General features: G+C 45.9%; 1 pseudogene; it reads left to right on the plus strand.

The window, feature by feature from the left end:
- The window catches only part of LOC137519658 (solute carrier family 22 member 13-like), a 77435-nt pseudogene that overhangs the window by 34384 nt on the left and 26411 nt on the right, over positions 1–16640 (plus strand).

Raw genomic sequence — 16640 nt, forward strand, 5'->3', positions numbered from 1 at the left:
ATGTGTGGGTTTTTAATTACGGTAGCATGTATTATTTTAAAAATATAATGGCCAAACACTGAGAAATAATGAATTTGTTCCATTTTCTTTTTCCTGTTAAAATCCATTTAGAATAAAATAATAGTTAGCAAAATGTACCACCAAAAGACATTTTTTGTGATAAGTAGTAATAAGTGATAAGTAGTAATAAACTTATAGGCGAATGAATGGAAGGCGTGCTGAAAGGGGAAAATTGCTACAGAAGGGGAAAAACCCCTCCATAGTGAAGTGGTTAAAGGATACCCAAGGTGACATGTGACATGATGAGATAGACATGTGTATGTACAGTGCCTAGCACACAAATAACTATGCTGTGTTCCTTTTTTTCTTTCTTTGCCTGAAAGAGTTAAATATCAGGTATGTAAGTGGCTGACTCAGTCCTGACTCAGACAAGAAGTGACTACAGTGTGACCCTCACTGATAAGAAATTCCAACTATAAAACACTTTCCTAGCAGAAAATGGCTTCTGAGAGCAAGAAAGAGATAAATAGGGGAATTTCTTATCAGTGAGGGTCACACTGTAGTCACTTCCTGTCTGAGTCAGGACTGAGTCAGCCACTTACATACCTGATATTTAACTCCTTCAGCCAGAGAAAGAAAAAAAGGAACACTGCATAGTTATTTGTGTGCTAGGCACTGTACATACACATGTCTATCTCATTATGTAACATTTCAGTTCGGGTATCCTTTAAACACAATTTTAGCTGATTGCCATTAGGTACAATATGTCTGTGACATTTTGTCAAATAAAACATTTCCACAGGAAATAATCAATGTACCATGCGCAGTTAGCATGTTCCTTTCAGTATGCAGGCATAGTGCTGCTGGCATAGTGAAAGCTGCTAATCAGTGGCTGTTACTGCTGCTGGCATAGTGGCAGTGGCTTATCAGTGTCTGCTACTGCTACAGTGGTGGCTGATAACCTACAGACGAGCTAAGGGGAAGTCAGAGCGACAATACAAGGTGGCTCCTGCATGCAGCACCACGAACAATGGCCTACGGGCAGAGCCGGGACAAGGTCCTCCAGCACCCAAGGCTGAGACACCAAAGTGCGCCCCTCCATCCCTCCCACTACAGCCGTCACACACTGATTGCTATTAGACTAAGAGGGCCACAGGGCCCACAACCTCCCCAACACCTTAATATTTAGTTATCTGGCTTGCAGTCACTGCTATGTATCCCCTTTTCTTATTTCTTTCTGCTTCATACACAGTTAGAAATGACAATTGAATGAATTGTGCGCCCCCTCCTACACTGCGCCCTGAGGCTGGAGCCTCTCTAGCCTATGCCTCGGCCCGGCCTTACCTACGGGCCCCATAGAATTAATAGTTGTAGAGAGCTTTGGAAGCCACCACAAAAGACTTGATAGGCTGCATTTGGCCCCGGGCCAGACTTTGGGCATGCCTGGTCTAAACTATGACCCAGACAGCAATGCCTCAGTCATTTCTTCTTCTTGCACGAGCAAGGTGCTGCATGGAGTAGTAAACATTACAACCCAAATACAAATGTATGCAGCTTGAAAATGGACCAAATTCCACCTCAATAAAGCTGCTAACTGGAGGCGCCCAAAATACTATAAAATAATAAAAAAAAAAAAAAGTAGGTAGACTTACCTTCAATAAATGTTTCACAGTTTATTGAAAAATGTATTAAACAACTGTCATCTAGGAAGGTAAGCCAACACATCTTCTTTTCAAAAGTTTTTAAAATGATTTTATTGTCTTTTTGGCGTCTCCAGCTTTTTGTTGTGTGTTTACCCCAGTTGGGGAGGACTGAAATTTTAACTTTGATTTTAAAATTGATATTTTGAAGTGGCCACCACACCTACAAGGTGAAGTTGGGACTGCACTTCATCACACATGGTTATACTGTTTCAGTGGCGTACCTAGGGCATTTGACACCCGGTGCTGGGTATTATAAGACACCCCCCCCCCCCAAAAAAAAAAAGGTGAAGGGGCAAAAAATGGGTGGCGCTATAACATGGCGTGGCCATGATCGGATGAGGGCGGAGCTAACTGTAATTTGACGTGAACCCGGGTGAAAATACACGTAATGTGTGCAGATTTGCCCAGAGAATACGTTCAATCATGTCTGCAGATTTGCCCAGAGAATACGTTCAATCATGTCTGCAGATTTGCCCAGAGAATACGTTCAATCATGTCGGCAGATTTGCCCAGAAAATACATGCAATCATGTCGGCAGATTTGCCCAGAAAATACATGCAATCATGTCAGCAGATTTGCCCAGAAAATACATGCAATCATGTCGGCAGATTTGCCCAGAAAATGCATGCAATCATGTCGGCAGATTTGCCCAGAGAATACGTTCAATCATGTCGGCAGATTTGCCCAGAGAATACGTTCAATCATGTCGGCAGATTTGCCCAGAGAATACGTTCAATCATGTCGGCAGATTTGCCCAGAGAATACGTTCAATCATGTCTGCAGATTTGCCCAGAGAATGCGTTCAATCATGTCTGCAGATTTGCCCAGAGAATACGTTCAATCATGTCTGCAGATTTGCCCAGAGAATACGTTCAATCATGTCGGCAGATTTGCCCAGAAAATACATGCAATCGTGTGGCAGACCTGTTCAGAAAACACTTCAATCGTGTAGCAGACCTGGCCAGAACATAAATACTACCCCCTGGCTGCTAATATAAATTAAAAAGAAAAAAAAAACATTTACTCACCTGCAGCAGAGCTCCTGTTCCGGCCTCCGTCCAGTGCGCAGCTCCCACGATCCTCTGCAGCCAGCAACTCCCAAAGTCTCCAGAGCAGGGCTTCGGACATTTTACTATAGCCCTGCTCTGCCGCTGCGGTGAACTGATACGGCGTCTATTAGATGCCGAAAGTCAGTTCACGCTGGGGGGTGCTTCAGCACCCAAAGCACACCCCCCCCGTGCCGCCACTGCCCCCAGTATAGGTAGCTAGCAGTTGCCCCCAGTATAGGTAGCTAGTTGCCCCCAGTGAAGGTAGTATAGTTGCCCCAATATAGCTAGTATAGTTGCCCCCAGGATAGGCAGCATAGCTGCTGCCCCCAATGTAGGTAGTGTTGCTGCCCCCAGTGTAGTTTGTATAGTGGCCCCCGTAGAGCTGCCCTCCAGTATAGCTAGTATAGTGGCCCCCATAGTTGCCCCAGTATAGCTAGTATAGTGGCCCACAGTTTAGATAGTATAGTTGCCTCCATTGTAGCTGGTATGGTGCCCCCCCCAGTATAGGTAATATAGTGGCCCCCATAGATGCCCCCAGTGTAGCTAGTATAGTGCCCTGTGCCCCCCCCCCCGTTTAGCTGCCTCCAGTATAGTGGCCCCCAGCTGCCAGCTAGTATAGTGGCCCCCAGTTTAGGTAGTATAGTCCCCCCCCCTCCGTGTAGCTAGAAGGAGGGGTGACAGCAGGGATAGCGGCGGGGAGGGGGAAATATCCCCCCCTCCCTCACCTGGGTCCCCTCCTTCTGCCTCTCTTCTCCCCCAAAAATGCGGGCAGCGGGCCGGTGGCAGTGGGCAGCGAGCAGGCGAGCGCGGAGTATACTCACGTTACTTCCGCGTATCAGCCTTGAACGCTGCGTCGCCGTCACGTGCCTCTACTGCGCCTCCAATGATTGGAGGCGCAGAAGAGGCACGTGACGGTGACGCAGCGTTCCAGGCTGATACGCGGAAGTAACGTGAGTATACTCCGCGCTCGCCTGCTCGCTGCCCACTGCCACCGGCCCGCTGCCCGCATTTTTGGGGGGAGAAGAGAGGCAGAAGGAGGGGACCCAGGTGAGGGAGGGGGGATATTTCCCCCTCCCCGACGCTATCCCTGCTGTCACCCCTCCTTCTAGCGCTGCTCTACCCCTCCTTAGTCAGGTGTAGGGGGGTCGTGGCGACACCCCCCTGGCTGACTGGTACCTGGTGCACCCCGCCCCCCTGCCCCCTTAGGTAGGAACGCCACTGTACTGTTTACATATTGGGCAACCACCGAGTGAGCATCCAGTTTTTTGCTTACTGACACTTTATTGTTTTAATAAAATGCTAAACCTGATTGGGCTCCCGATATCCCTTTGTTCTCTTTTTTATCTCCTCATAACCAAATTCCAGCACAGTGGGAAGCGATTGATCCTTTTTGAAGCTGCATACATTTACATACAAAATGTACAAATATTATCGTAAGAGAACAGAGGCGCCAGCAGGATAAAAGGTAATAAAAATTTAAAAATTTGCTGGGAGGCAGTGGTGGACTTACCTCTGGAAAGCAGATTCAAAATACTGTCTGAATTAAACAAATAGGAGGAAAAAGAGGAAAAATCCGCAACACAAGCATATAAGTGATCAGGGCCAAAATTTGAGTAAGGAGGAACAGCAAGCCATCAAGGATTTGTCTTACAATGACTCTTTTTTAATTAAGGAGGCGGACAAGGGCGGCAACGTGGTTTTGTGGCCGAAAGAGATGTATTTACGTGAAGCATACAAGTTATTGAAAAATACCAACAATTATGTGCCTCTACCTGGAAACCCTACATACTATTACAAAGCATTGCTGGACGATATTCTGACACAAGCTTATAATACAGGTATTATTTCTAAGAAAGAACTGGCTTACCTTCCTAGATGACAAACAGTAGCTCGTCAGTAGCACAATTAGCACCTTAACAGAGGCGCTAATTGTGCTACTGACGCGCTACTGTTTGTCCCCTATCTTATTGCCTGATGAAGCGCGCTGTGCCTGCGAAACGCGTTGCATCTTTTGGGGTACCAATAATAAATGTATTTGTTTAATTCAGACAGTATTTTGAGTCTGCTTTCCGGAGGTAAGTCCACCACTGCCTCCCAGCAAATTTTAACATTTTTATTACCTTTTATCCTGCTGGCGCCTCTGTTCTCTTACGATAATACTGTGTCCACCCCTGGTAGAGGGGTGACCTACCCCTACTTTTCTGATCTACAGAGAGCGACATCCTAATCCTGAGTGAGGACAGGTCTAATCTCCTCACCTGCATCTACAGTGGTTACCCAAGAGGTAACCCATGTTTGTGAGTATATTCATCTCACACTTACATTTATCCACGTTTTCCAATACATACTACACTATATTGGGCTCTCGGTGTTTCTTATTTAATTACAATGTACAAATGTTCATTGATCATCCTTTTTTACCAGTCTTTTTTTAGTAAATTTTGATCGTGAGAGTGCTGTATTATTATTGACCTCTGTCTGGGCTGCCCAATACCAGTTCCTATGTTTGCTCCTTTGGTTTTAGCTTACATGACCAGATCTATGGCTGATTTCATGGCTAGATGATTGTTCCAAGCAATTTTCCATGTGAAGAAAAAAAGAAGGGAACACCGAGAGCCCAATATAGTGTAGTATGTACAATAATGGGTAATGAGAGGTATATAAATGAATATACTCACAAGTCAGGGTTACCGTATAGGTAACCACTGTATAGGCAGGTGAGGAGATTAGACCTGTCCTCACTCAGGATTAAGGTGTAGCTCTCTGCAGATAGGGAAAAGAAAACGGGGATTCAACCCCTCCACCAGGGGTGGATGCTGATATTGTAAGGAGAACAGAGGCGCCAAAAGAATAAAATTTATTATAAGCTTTAAAATTCCTCGGGAGGCAGTGGTGGACTCATCTCCCCGAAGTAGACATAATACCGTCAATTTTAATACAAACAAGTTTATTTATATACTCCAATAAACAGTGCAATGCGTTTCGCAGGTATATTCCCGCTTCTTCAGGCAATAACAAATAGTAGTACACACAGTAGTCTCAAGGTCACGATAAGCGCCTCTGTGACCTTGAAACTGAGGCGCTTATCGTGACCTTGAGACTGTACTGTGTGTACTCCTATTTTTTATTGCCTGAAGAAGCGGGAATATACCTGCGAAACTGACAGTATTATGTCTATTTCGGGGGGATGAGTCCACCACTGCCGCCCCGAGGAATTTTAAAGCTTTTAATACATTTTATTCTTTTGGCGCCTCTGTTCTCCTTACAATTTTCCATGTGGTACTTGATCGGACAGGACGGCCAGATCAATATACACATGTGTAAATTAGCTCTGTCACTGAATCTTGCATTCCCAAAGAAACCTTAATGCTCTTGTCTCATAATGTTGACTCCCAAAGCTTCAAACCCCAGTGTGCAAGTGTAATTTTATACTAAAATGTATTGTGCAGGGTACTCCCCGAATCAGCCAGGTGGCTTTTGACAAAAGGGAAAAATGAAAAAGCCAAAGAACTCCTCCAAAAAGCAGCAAGAATGAACAAGAAGGAGTTTTCAGAGAAACTACTGACACAGGTGATGACAAGGGAATTTACAATAATTAAATGCTGGCAGCTCTAAAGTATAACTTTTGCAACAGCTTTAATTTTTGGAATAGGCAATTGGCCATGTTTCATGTTGTTTGTTTCCAAGTTGATCTAATATTACAAATGAAAGTACAGTTAAAAAACTAACCATTGGTTAAAATTGTTATCTCACTAAAGCAAGTCAAAGAGTAAATCAGCAAATAAAAATAAATAAGGGTTGGTTGGTTGGTAAGCAGGGCTGGTTCAAGTAACAATTGGGCCCTAGGGCAAAATTAGCCTGGGGGCCCCCCAACAGACACCCCCCCAAACCAAAAAGTGTCATTAGAGGCCCTTTGTTGCAGCCAAATTTCCCTCCTGAGCTGGCTGCTGACCCTCCTATAATCACCTCCCAACTTAACCGACTCTGCAGAGTCCCTGGGGAGCAACAGTTAAGATAGGAGAGCGACAAATTGGGGGCCCCTACAGGCTCTGGGGCCCTGGGGCAATTGCCTATTTTTTCCTATGGTAGCTCCGGCCCTGTTGGTAAGTTGAGAGGTTTGGGTTTTTGGGGCATGGTCTGTTGTTACGATCTATCCAGTTATTGCTCATGGCCCTGAGGAATTTTGGCATTAAGTCTAGTTTTTGAGGCAAGTCTCGGAGATGGATTTAACCATTACTTATACTAAAGTATAAAGTGTTTAAACATCTTTAAATGGGGGTCTGGTCTATAACGCAGTTTGCTTGTATTTTTGATTGACCTCATTCTAAAGAGAACCTGTATGGAGAAAAACAGTAAATGTTTGATTCTTACCTCAGTAGAAGGTGGAGTCTGTCTAGTCCTGAGGCTTCCCTCATCACCCTTGACCGTTACTTATACTAAAGTATAAAGTGTTTAAACATCTTTAAATGGGGGTCTGGTCTATAACGCAGTTTGCTTGTATTTTTGATTGACCTCATTCTAAAGAGAACCTGTATGGAGAAAAACAGTAAATGTTTGATTCTTACCTCAGTAGAAGGTGGAGTCTGTCTAGTCCTGAGGCTTCTCTCATCACCCTTGACCCCACTGATCCAACGATGGGACCCTCTAAGCAAATCCGACAAGGGCTTGTTAGATATGCGCTCATGCTACTGTTTGCGTTCAAGTGCAACCAAAGTAGCACAAAGCCGTTTGTGTATGGCCTTTTCCTCCATGCACAAGCTAATGTGCACGTGCATATTGTATTTGTGCAGTACAGCTGTGCCCATACATGGTAGCCACAAAGAGGCAGAGGGTCCCGACTCCCGGCCAGCAGAAGTTGGGTTGAAGAGGACATGGGAATCCTCTGGACTTATCATAACATACATATTTTAAGACAGTTGACCAATTCTTGAGTCCATGTATACTATAATATTCTGTCTTCAAGCTACAAAATGAAAAACATAAGAAATCTGGAAACATGATAGACCTCTTCCGGATCCCAGCTTTAAGAAAAGTTACATTTGTTATGAGTACTTTGTGGTAAGTCCTGTTTTGTAAGGGCAGTATAAATGCAATGTAAATGTCTACAGGCAAGAAAATATCCTTATTTATCCTGACAGATGCCCTAATTTACTTCAACATATTTCAGTTGTAATAGATCATACACACAATGAACAATTATTGATGTGGTCACTTGATACTGCTTGATGCTACCTAGGAGGAGGGGCTGTCTGTGCAGCCAGCCAATAGGCAGACTCTGCATCTGCCACATAGCTGAAAATGAAGCTGAGATTTTCAGGGTGCTATCTACTGTCAATCCCAATGCTGGTCTCAGGGTTGTGTTGCTGAGCACCCTCTGCTCATCATATGCTCAGCTTCCATCGTGCTTTGTAATGTGACAACAGCAAGTCAACAATAGTAAAATGAGCAGATGTTAACTCTTTCAGGGCAGGGCCAGGCCGAGTCAGAGGCAAGAGAGGCTCCAGCCTGCCTCAGGGTGCAGTGCACAACTCACTCAGCTATCATTCCCCTATGTGTTTGAAGCAGAGAGACATAAGAAAAGGGAATACATAGCAGTGACTGCAAGCCAGATAACTAAAGATTAAGGTGCTGGGGGGGGGGGCACCTTTTAGTCTAATAGTAATCAGTGAATGACGGCTGGGGTAGGAGGGATTGAGGGACGTATTTGATTGTCTCAGACTTGGGTGCAAGAGGACCTTGTCCCAGCTCTGCCTTTGGGACCCAAAAACTTTCATTCCAGCGCAGGAGACTTGGGCGCAGCAGGGAGTAACTTCAGCGCCGTCAGAAGACGGAGCTGAAGTTACTTATAAAACACTACAATTCGGCCTCCAGCAATTTCTGGAAGCCGAATTATTTCATTCCCCACCATCCATGGCGGCTTGGTGGGGGAATAGTAGTTAAAATCAATGGGAATTTGTGCAGGAGCAGGATAAGCCATATAGGCTGTATCCTGCTCCCAAGTCTCCTGCGCTGATTCCTCTCGTACGCTTGGGACCACCCGTAGTAAAACCCTGCAGAACTTGTGCCTGCTTAAGCTTGATGCGGTCTAGACCTGCTCCGTCATACTGGACATGGATCAGTGCCAGCACTAAACTCAGCTTTCTAATTAGAGCTCTGTACCACCATCATCAAAAAATTGCAAAAAAAATGCAGAAATATGTGCAACAATATTAAAAAAATGTGCAAAAAAGCACAAACGTATTGCAGGGCAAGGGCCAATTACAGAAAAAGTGCTACGGAGCAAAAGTGCTGTTAATTGGTGCAACTTTTTTCTGTAATTGGCCCTTGCCCTGCAATTACAGTTTACCATATTTGTGGACACTAGGCAGCCAAGTAACATTGTTATCAGAAACCAATCTGTGGCAAATGTAGTACACATTTCAGGAATGTTTATCCTTGACTGTAAAAGCGCCGTTTCCAACTGGGGGTGATTGGGGGATGATTGTTCTGCACAGTGGTGATCAGCAAAGAGCTGGTGCAGTGCCCCCTATAGGCTGTTTCACCCTGCAGTGTTGCAATTTGCAAAAGCTCGGCATCCAGCATTATGGGAGAGATCTCACTGTGATTCTTATTCCCAGAACAAGAATCGCAATTGGCAAAAAATCGGCAAGCAAAATTGCAATTGCTTGCGCTTGGCAATTGCCTTTTTCAGAGTGAAACAGCCCTAAATGTTTTAGCTTTGTATAATGAGTATCTATACTTCAGTGTTTAATGGGCTAATTTTTCTTCACAAGTACACTTTTTAAAATTTTCTTTAAGGATCACTCCACTTTGAAACAGATGTATCAGTTTTTACGTGCAAGTTGACAGGAAAAAAACATTGGTTTTATTCAATAGCTTCTGTCTTTGTACATTTTCTTTATGTCTACAAAAGACTCCCACTTATCCCCCATTCCTAGTCTTTGGCTCTTTTGCTTTACTTTGCTTCTTATTTTCCTTATTATTTGTATTGCTTTGCTCTGGTTTCAGGTGCGTGAATAGCCTTGTTTATTATGGATTAAGTCTGAATGTTGGCAGCTTTGGTCTGGACATATACTTCACCCAACTTATATTTGGACTTGTAGAAGTTCCAGCTGGTCTTAGCTCCATGTTTGTCGTGCAGCTCCTGGGACGGAAGCCCAGCCAATCACTGTATCTTCTAGTTGGTGGAACGGTTTGTCTTGTTATAACTGCAATACCAAAATGTAAGCATCTATATCATTATTTTTGCAAATATCTGGATTACCTCAGATGAGGGAAAATACAATGACAAAGGGAACACCAAGAGCCTCTAAGTGTAGCATGTGGCTCAAATTGGAAGTCTGGTATAAATTCTCTAGATATACTCACTCACAAACCACCCTATGGGGCAACCACTTAAAGTGAAACTTTACCAAAAGATGATAGCAGGGAAAAAAATCATACATAGCAAATGAAGACATTAAAAAATAGAAGATAGATCAAGAAATGATTGATACCAGTGGTGCTCGGATACCCTTTTTTAAAATCCGGATCCAGGTCGGATATCTGGATTTGTCCATTTTGGTATCCGACCCGGATCGGATATCTGACCCCACTATCCGGGATATCCGGGCAAATTCGGATATCTGGATAGAAAACCTGGAAGTGCCCTTTAAATTGCTTTAAAAACGTTTTTTTAGGGTCAATGAGGCATGTAGCATCATTATTTTTTAAAGGGGAACAGTAATTGATGATGTGGGGACTTAAAATCCCCCCCCCCCCAAAAAAAGGCTGTCAATTCACATCAGGCCTAGGTTCCAGACAGCGGTCGTGCAGCCCACATTGTGTTCAAAGTCCAAAGTGCAAAGTGCCACGTGCAAAGTGCAAAGTCACGTACAAAGGGCAAAGTACAAAGTGGCACGTGCAAAGCGCAAAGTACAAAGTGCCACGTGCAAAGTGCAAAGTGCCACGTGCAAAGTGCACGTGTTTGCACGTGGCACTTTGCACGTGTTTGCAAGTGGCACTTTGCACTCTGCACGTGGCACTTTGCACTTTGGACTTTGAACACAATGTGGGTTGCATGACCGCTGTCTGGAACCTAGGCCTGATGTTAAGTGCAAAGTGCCACGTGCAAACATGTGCAAAGTGCAAAGTGCCACGTTCAAAGTGCCATGTGCAAAGTGCCAAGTGCAAAGTGTCATGTGCAAAGTGCCAAGTGCCACGTGCAAACACGTGCAAAGTGCCACGTGCAAAGTGCCACGTGGTACTTTGCACGTGACACTTTCCACGTGGCACTTTGCACTTGGCACTTTGCACGTGGCACGTGGCACTTTGCACTTTGCACGTGGCACTTTGCACGTGTTTGCACATGGCACTTCGCACGTTCCACTTTGCACTTTGCACGTGTTTGCACGTGGCACTTTGCATGTATTTGCACATGGCACTTGGCACTTTGCACGTGTTTGCACGTGCACTTTGCACTTGGCACTTTGCACGTGGCACTTTGCACCTTGCACGTGTTTGCACGGGGCACTTTGCACTTCGCACTTTGCGCTTGGCACTTTGCACGTGGCACTTTGCATGTGTTTGCACGTGGCTCTTTGCACTTTGCGCTTGGCACTTTGCACGTGGCACTTTGCACTTTGCACGTGTTTGCACATGGCACTTTGCACTTGGCACTTTGCACATGGCACTTTGCTCTTTGTGCTTGGCACTTTGCACGTGGCACTTTGTGCTTGCCACTTCGCACGTGGCACTTTGCACGTGTTTGCACGTGGCACTTTGCACGTGGCACTATGCACTTTGCACGTGTTTGCATGTGGCACTTTGCACGTGTTCCTATTCCCTAATCCCTAACCTAACCTAAACTGTAACCAGCTAAGGCTAATAGCTGGCCAGCAGGCAGCAGCTGGCCTTGTCTGTGCACAGCACACACACAGACACATAGCAGCTGCCTGCAGCACTGGAGCACAGCACACACTCTGACTGTCTGTCAGTGAGCATTCACAAGCAAGGGACGATATGTCTCATCATGGCAGCCCTCATTATTATACAGAGGGGCTGGCCAGTGTTCCTTTCTGTGATTGGGTGCCAGGGTTTAGGCTGGGAGCCCTCTGATTGGCTTAATGAGATCAGGTGGGGCTGTCCAGGCTTCCCTCTGTGATTGGTTGCAGGGGCTTCTGCTGGGAGCCCTCTGATTGGCTCCCAGGATGTCCTGAACCTTTTACAGTATTTTAATGGTCAGATATCCGTGGATATCCGCATAGCCCAGCCAACTATCCACAGATAGCTATCCGGATTTGCCCAGGTATCCGGGATCCGGATCAGAAGTCAGATAGCTGCAAAAAGGTTGGATATCCGGGTTACCCGAATATCCGGAATCCTGATGAGCAGCACTGATTGATACCCCATCTGTAATTCATTCATGTTGTTTGATCCACCTCGAGCCTGCTGGTCAGTATCTTTACTTCTAGAAGGCATGAAAAAAAAAACAAGCACCAACTGCCCTTCTCTATGAATATACACCCACTAACAATGTTGGCAACATCCATTATTTCCCAGAATACACTGAGATTAACAGACAGGACACTCTTGGGGAAGGATTTCATCACAATATCAGGCATACAGATGTCGCTGATGATCTATTTGAGAAAAGGTAAAGACTTCTCATGGGAAAAGAGGTATCAGCAGGGCCAGATTTACCATAAGGCACTGTAGGCACGTTCCTACAGGCATCTGATGATGAAAAGGTGTCTCACTCTACTCCCCAAGTGCCTCCCTCCCTCCTTCCCTATGCAGAGTCCCCAGCGGAGTGTAAAATGAGAGGTTAGGGTTAGGGCTAAGGGTAGGGTTAGGCGCCACCAGGGGGGATGGTTAAGGGTTAGGGGACACCAGGACGGTTCTATTTTAGGCATCAGTAGTGAGAGGGTTCTGTGTTGTGCATCAGTAGTGAGAGGGTTCTGTGTTAAGCATTGGCTGAGGGAGGGTTCTGTGTTGGGCATCAGTAGTGAGAGGGTTCCGTGTTAGGCATCGGATGAGGAAGGGCTCTGTGCTAGGCATCATCAGTGGGAGGGTTCCGTGTTTGACATTGGTTGAGGGAGGGTTCTGTGTTGGGCATCAGTAGTGAGAGGGCTCTGTGTTAGGCATCAGTAGTGAGAGGGCTCTGTGTTAGGCATTGGTTGAGGGAGGGTTCTGTGTTGGGCATCAGCAGTGAGAAGGCTCCGTGTTAGGCATTGGTTGAGGGAGGGTTCTGTGTTGGGCATCAGTAGTGAGAGAGTTCTGTGTTGGGCATCAGTAGTGGGAGGGTTCTGTGTTGGGCATCAGTAGTGAGAGGGTTCTGTGTTGGGCATCAGTAGTGAGAGGGCTCTGCGCTAGGCATCAGTAGTGAGAGGATTCCGTGTTAGGCATTGGTTGAGGGAGGGTTCTGTGTTGGGCATCAGTAGTGAGAGGGTTCTGTGTTGGGCATCAGTAGTGAGAGGGCTCTGTGCTAGGCATCAGTAGTGAGAGGGTTCTGTGTTGGGCATCAGTAGTGAGAGGGTTCTGTGTTGGGCATCAGTAGTGAGAGGGTTCTGTGTTAGGCATCAGTAGTGAGAGGGCTCTGTGATAGGCATCAGTAGTGGGAGGGTTCTGTGTTGGGCATCAGTAGTGAGAGGGCTCTGTGTTAGGCATCAGTAGTGAGAAGGCTCTGCGCTAGGCATCAGTAGTGGGATGGTTCCATGTTAGGCATTGGTTGAGGGAGGGTTCTGTGTTGGGCATCAGTAGTGAGAGGGTTCTGGGTTAGGCATCAGTAGTGAGAGGGCTCTGCATTAGGCATCAGTAGTGGGAGGGTTCTGTGTTAGGCATCAGTAGTGGGAGGGTTCTGTGTTAGGCATCAGTAGTGGGAGGGTTCTGTGTTAGGCATCAGTAGTGAGAGGGCTCTGTGTTAGGCATCAGTAGTGGGAGGGTTGAAGGAGGGTTCTGTATTCGGCTTCAGTAGTTGGAGGGTTCTGTGTTATGAATCGGCAGAAATGTGTGAGAGTAGGTTTAGTCATAGTAAAATATCAGTAAAGATAACCAGTATCGCAAACGGTATCGATATTCTGCTAGTGGCCATCTTCTACGTCCAATTTTTCCAAGGCGCCTATTTCTCATTTACGCATGTAACCATGCTGCTGGTTCGATCTGTATGGAGCTGGACACTGGGGAATACTACACTATACCAGTGAGGATCAGGCAACACCGATAGTACATTCAGTGGGCTACACAGAGCTGGGTTTAGTTTATTTACACTTTTCTCACTACAGGTTCCCGTAAAATGTATTTTGTGTTGTCAGTGCATGGTATACATGTATTTTTCAAAACTGAAATTTGTAATTTAATGTGCTTGTGCAATTTTATAAGTTACCGTCATCTCTATGAAACTGGCTTTTATAATCCATTTTTGTTCCTTTTCTAGCATTGCCTGTTGTAACCACAGTGCTGGCAGTGATTGGGAAATTTGCAATTGCAGGTTCATTTTCAATCTGTCATATGTATACTACAGAGTTATTTCCTACTGTCATCAGGTGAGACATTAACAAACAGCCATACCAGTCTCCTCTGCTTTCTCTTGAAACAGGTCAATAAATTGTTTATTCTTATGTTAAAAATTCATGATATTTGTTACCATGTATTGCAGGCAATCAGGGCATGGTAGCCAGATGATCTCTAGATAATAATTTAAGCAGGCAAATCCATCTAGACAGGCCCGGATTTACATCCCAGGAGCCTACAGGCACCCTATACTTCACCCTCCATGAACCTACAAACCTCAGCTGAACCACACCGCAAGTGTGCTGGCTGGCCCAGCTGTCACTTCTCCCTTACATAAGTAGCTGCAGGTGTCCCTTAGCATTAGTTAGCCTCAGATATATGAGCCCCCCAGTTAGCAGTGTTTGGTAGCCAGATGAACCCTCAGATAGTATTCAGATTCAGTAGCTAGATACACCCCTCAGAAGTTTCATCATTATGGTCCTGGCCAAAAGTTTTGAGACTGTCAAAAATATAGGAAATTAGAAAAGTTGGTGCTTAAGTTTTTATAATAGCAATATGCATATACTGCAGAATGTTATGAAGAGTGTTCAGATGAATTGCAAAGTCCTTCTTTGCCATGCAAATTAACTGAATCCAGGGGCGTTGCTAGGATCCTGGGAGATCCAGGGCACCCATGGGCACTAGGGAGAAACAGCCTGCGGCACGCTTTGGGCGTGGTCATGCATTTAGTGGGCGTGGGAGTGGGTAAGACCAAATTGACAGCGGTGTAACATGAGAGAGGGGGGGAGAGAGAGAGGTCACACAGAGAGAGAGAGGGAGTGAGAGAGAGGACACAAAAAGGGCAGAGAGAGGGGAGGGAGAGGAGAGAGACATAGAGAGGCACAAAACACACACGCACATACAGAATCGGGCACAGTGTGGGGCACTGCCAGAGGCACTGAGAGAGGAGATGGTAGAGAGAGTGTGGGGAGAGAGACAGGGGATGGAGAGAGAGAGGGGGAGGCAGAGAGAGAGGGGACAGAGAAAGACAGAACAGATAGAGGGGAGTGATAGGGGGCAGAGACGGAGAGAGGGGGGGGGGGGCAGAGAGAGGAAGAGAGAGGGGGGAACAGATAGAGAAAGAGGGAGGGAAGAGAGAGGAGAGAAGGGATCTCCCCAGAGACAGATAGAAAGAGGTGGCAGAGAGGAGAGAGAGGGGAGGAAGAGAGTAGACAGAGAGAGAGGAGGAGAGAGTTGTCTAGTGTTTAGCTTTGTTTGAGGTTGCAGAGAGTTCACCACAAGTTGCCCTACACTCTCGGCAACTTCAAAGAAAGATAAATAATAGACTGTCAAAAGCCAGGGGCGTAGCAATAGGGGTTGCAGAGGTTGTGACCGCATCGGGGCCCTTGGGCCAGAGGGGCCCCGAAGGGCCCTCCCTCAACTACAGTATTATCTCTCTATTGGTCCTGTGTTCATAATAATTGGTCCTGTCTTCATAATAATCGCGATTTTCGGTTCGCAAACCCGGTTCACGAACCTCCGCGAAAGTTCGGTTCGCACGAGCTTTCACGAACCCACAATAGACTTCAATGGGGAGGCGAACTTTGAAAACTAGAAAAATATATGCTGGCCACAAAAGTGATGGAAAAGATGTTTCAAGGAGTCTAACACCTGGAGGGGGGCATGGCGGAGTGGGATACATGCCAAAAGTCCCGGGGGAAAAACTGGATTGGACGCAAAGCAGCGTTTTAAGGGCAGAAATCACATTGAATGCTAAATTGCAGGCTTAAAGTGCTTTAAAACATCTTGCATGTGTATACATCAATCAGGGAGTGTAATTAGAGTACTGCTGAACACTGACACACCAAAATCACTGTGTAACGCACCGCAAACAGCTGTTTGTGTAGTGACGGCCGTGCTGGACTGGTGTGCACCATGATGAGAGTGCAGGTGATGGCAGCTTTCCAGCCCATATGGTCGCCGGACTGTGGTAGCTCAATGATAGAACAACAGTGACTGTCCAGCTGATCAAATTTGGTCTGTCCACAATGAAGCAACAACCTTATTATCTTGGGTGTGCCCCCCCAAAACACTCATATAGCCGTCAGTCATTGCTTCATTGTGATACGCAAGCCCCTTTACCGAGGCAAGGTAATGATCACGAAGGGGAATTGGCACATGTACATGCCTTTTGTTTTGTTGTTGCAGCTGCAGTGCAGCCAGAAAAATTAGGCAGGCATGTACACGCACCAGAACAATTATTATAGCGGCTGCTGCTAGCAGCGTCCTTAAAAATTCAGGAATCCACCTGGAGTCCTGGACCCTGTTGGTGGTGGCGGACAAGGCAGTCAAGCAGCCTGCGGGCAGAGATGCTGTGTGTGGGGACTGACTTAGTCTTCGGGCAGGCCTGAGCGTGCTT

The sequence above is a fragment of the Hyperolius riggenbachi genome, chromosome 5 (assembly GCF_040937935.1).
Source record: "Hyperolius riggenbachi isolate aHypRig1 chromosome 5, aHypRig1.pri, whole genome shotgun sequence".
Classification (NCBI taxonomy): domain Eukaryota; kingdom Metazoa; phylum Chordata; class Amphibia; order Anura; family Hyperoliidae; genus Hyperolius; species Hyperolius riggenbachi.